The 3,631-nt window shown below is 35.6% G+C and overlaps 1 long non-coding RNA gene across 2 annotated transcripts; it reads right to left on the reverse strand.

Annotated features, from left to right (window-relative positions):
* Nucleotides 1–961: 961 nt before the first annotated feature.
* LOC130991635 (uncharacterized) lies at nucleotides 962–3,418 on the reverse strand. Of its 2 annotated transcripts, XR_009091174.1 has the most exons (6): nucleotides 3,352–3,418; nucleotides 3,240–3,273; nucleotides 2,885–3,101; nucleotides 2,541–2,588; nucleotides 1,855–1,931; nucleotides 962–1,499 (listed from the first exon to the last, which is right to left on the reverse strand). It is a non-coding gene; the product is annotated as an uncharacterized LOC130991635 (long non-coding RNA). The 2 variants fall into 2 exon arrangements; XR_009091173.1 differs by having other exon boundaries at nucleotides 3,240–3,380.
* Nucleotides 3,419–3,631: the final 213 nt, after the last annotated feature.

Genomic DNA, 3,631 nt, shown 5'->3' on the forward strand with positions numbered 1-3,631 from the left:
CTTAAAAAAATAGAGTCCGTTAGGATTTTTTTTCTATGTGTATGTTATGATCCCAGATTTTAAATTATAGTGGTACTCTATAAGTTAAAATTTAAATTCGACCAGTTTAAAAAAAGCATAATCATGAATCATGGATAGTACTTTCCAATAAATATGAATATTGAGAAATTAACCATGATGATTAATTACGTTTCAATGTAATTTCCATTCATATATTTCTATTTGAATTTGAACGGCGATTTTTAAATTACAAAACTTATTTAGCATTTAGTTAAATTCGACCAGTTTAAAAGAAGCATATTCATGAATCATGGATAGTATTTTCCAATAAATATGAATACTTACCAATAAATATGAATACTTACGTTTCAATGTAATTTCCATCCATATATTTCTATTACTAACATCTAACTTGACTTTGCCCGATCCAAAAAAAATAGCATTTAGTCACATTCCTTTAATTAATTGCACTACAATAATCTATTTTCCTTATAATCAACCAATCACCCACATATGATGTATTTTTAATCGAAAACTCTAAGACTACACAGCTTTATAATTAACGAAAAAGAAGATATAATATGAGTGAAATGTAAAAATAGCCATAAAAATATACTCCAAGTTAAAACAAAAGACTGAAAACCTTCCCCTCGTAGATAAAAAACAGAAAATCACAGAAAATATACTCCAACGTTTGAGTGATTAACGCTGATATGAAAATCTTAATTAATGATTAAGATTGCCTTAAATAATTAAATAGATAACTAAACGGTAGATTACTAAGAGATTAGGAGATAATAGGCGTGAAGCAGAAGATTTCAAAGAGCACGAAATGGAGATTTTCAAAGAGCACGAAATGGAGATTTTTTAGAGCGCCATGTAGGATAGAGAATCATCGTGGGCTCTCCAATATGTAGGATAGAGAATCATCGTCGAATTTCAATTATCGGACACTTCAAAATTCAAATAATACATAAATAAGTTATGGGTTGAACTTTACGATGCAGCAGTAAATGCAATACAATTTCGCAATTTCCTATTTGACATTTAATCCTAATGTTATAACAATCAACAACAATAATGAACTATACAACAATATTAAACTGACCAACAAATTAAACCACGTAGTAAATCCTCCAAATGGGAGAGATTAACAGCAACAACCCCAGCAAGAATCAAGTAGATTCAATAAATCCAACTGCTCCTTTTCTTTGAGGAGAAGCCGAGTATGAAGAATGGCTTACTTAGGAGTCGGATCAGGCGAAGGAATGTCTTCACTTTTCGTTTTGCTTGGAGAATCATCTAGGTCTAAGTTAATTGGACATACAGAGGCAAACTTGCAGAACTTGCATTTCCAGAGCTCCTCCATAGGAGGGTAACTGGCTTCTCTATTGCCCAGCCAAAACTCGAGACATGACTTAATTTGAACCTTGACCAGATCAGGGTCATACTCGAATTCATCTTCCCCTAATAAGGAATGATCTTCCTGTAACTCATATCTGTTTAAGGAAAAGCACGTCTTATAACAGCTTATGCGATGGAAACTCTAAACTGAAATACATGTAACAGAATTATACATGAAGAAAATATTGAAATCCAATTTAATAGGGCATGCACCCATAATAAATTAATAAGAATATGGAAAAAGTTTGTACAGAATGAGAGACTTGCATTTTCATCCCATACTTCATTTCACCAAGAACTGAAATCATATACGAACTCCAAAGAACCAACCCAGCTGAGTTATCAATTTATTTTGATGTAAAACGACAGTATGTTTTGGAATAAGAAAATTAAGCACAACCCATCGACACTGCAGAAAAACGAATAACTCCAAAGCTAATGCAAGCTCACCTCAACAATAGTTGGTCATGAGCCATAGGCAGCGAGCAACAACTATTTTCAAAATACCGTACCACGTCGCTCAGAGTCTACATAAACAACCACATGAATGTGAAATTAAAGTAAGTTTAACCCTAATAACTTAATCTCATACGCCACCGTTTTTCAAAGATATAATTACATTAAGATACTTTTCAAAAGTTAGGACATCAAATCTACAACCCAATAAATTTCACCTGTCATTTGCAAACATATCAAAATCCAATGTTATTTCTATTAAAGACAACTTTTCAGTAATTTTCTTCACTCATCATCACTATATTTTCCTGAGCAATCAATATATCTTAGAATTGGATTCAAGCAATATCAGATCTCAGAACATATTTTAATGGCAGATTTAAACATGATTCATACCAATAGCATACATCAATCGCCAAAATCATAACTCATAACATATTTTAATAGCAGATTTAAACATGATTCATTCAAATAGCATACATCAATCGCCAAAATCAGAAATCAGAGCATATTTTAATGGCAGATTTATACATGATTCATTCCAATAGCATACATCAATTGCCAAAATCCACACAATAAACATGCTCAATAAAGCTGGAAACTTTTCACATTTGACCAATTTTAACATTAAGGATGGAATCATGGAAAATTATGGCAACTTAGAGAGGGAGAGAGATTACCATTGCAAGCCAGGGCAGATGGATTCACTGAAAACTGGAAACGATTTCCTGCAAAAAAAAGAAGAAGAATTAAAGTAAATATTAACATAGTACAAAAAATCTTCAATAGTAAGAAGAAGAAGAAACACAATATTTAGCATTTGAACTAATTAATTTATAGCTGAAAGTCTAGGTTATAAAGTTTCTATTACTATTAAATTTTTACCTAAAAAATGGTTGATTATATGTAAATAAATTATACGAATGTATATATTTTCATTCTTTCCAAAATTTATGTCTTCTAAAATCGACCACTAATCATTCTATATTTACAAAAACACAATCTTTCCTAATAGAATACTTACCGTGGCTGACGTATCTGCTGGGGATAGCGGCGGACTGAGGGGCGGCGGCGCCGACTTATTGAAGGGGACAGGTCGGGGCGAGGCAGTGAGGGCTGGAGTGCGACGCATCGATGCTTCTTAGCGCCTGCTTGAAATAACCCATCTTTTTTTTCCCTTTCCTCACTATCTTATCAACCCTAATTTCCCTCCAGAATCAAGCAATCATTGAATCCCCTATCTACAACACAACAGAAAATTGAGAAAACGGAAAAAGAAAAGGAGGAATTCAACATAATACGATTCTGAGAATGAATGAATTGTAAATGTATCGTTGAGATTCATTATGCCACAAGAGGAGAGGGGGGAGGGAGATCACCTTGAGAAATTCGAGGAAACTGAGAAATTTGCGCCTGCAATGAGCAAAAAAATATGAAACGGAGATTGACAAATATATGTTGCGGGTCAAGACGGGAGGACCAACGAAAAACCTTTAGTCCAAATGTGCGAGACACCCATTGACGGCGGTGGTGACAGGCTCGGGCAGCCATTGGCGGCTGTGCCATGGCTATGGTCGGGGGAAAGGAGAGCTTGTGTGGAGACGGGAGGGGGGAGATGCGGAGGGTGCCGGCGCGGCGCGGTGGCGGACGACATGGCCGTGGTCTTGAGCCACTGCGGCCGTAGGGTTCTGTAGATTGGGGGAAGGGCGAGGGAGAATCGGGGGTTGAGACGGCGGTGGCGGTCTTAGACGTTGCTCGCCGGGAACTGCAG

This window comes from Salvia miltiorrhiza, chromosome 7, assembly GCF_028751815.1.
Source record: "Salvia miltiorrhiza cultivar Shanhuang (shh) chromosome 7, IMPLAD_Smil_shh, whole genome shotgun sequence".
NCBI lineage: Eukaryota > Viridiplantae > Streptophyta > Magnoliopsida > Lamiales > Lamiaceae > Salvia > Salvia miltiorrhiza.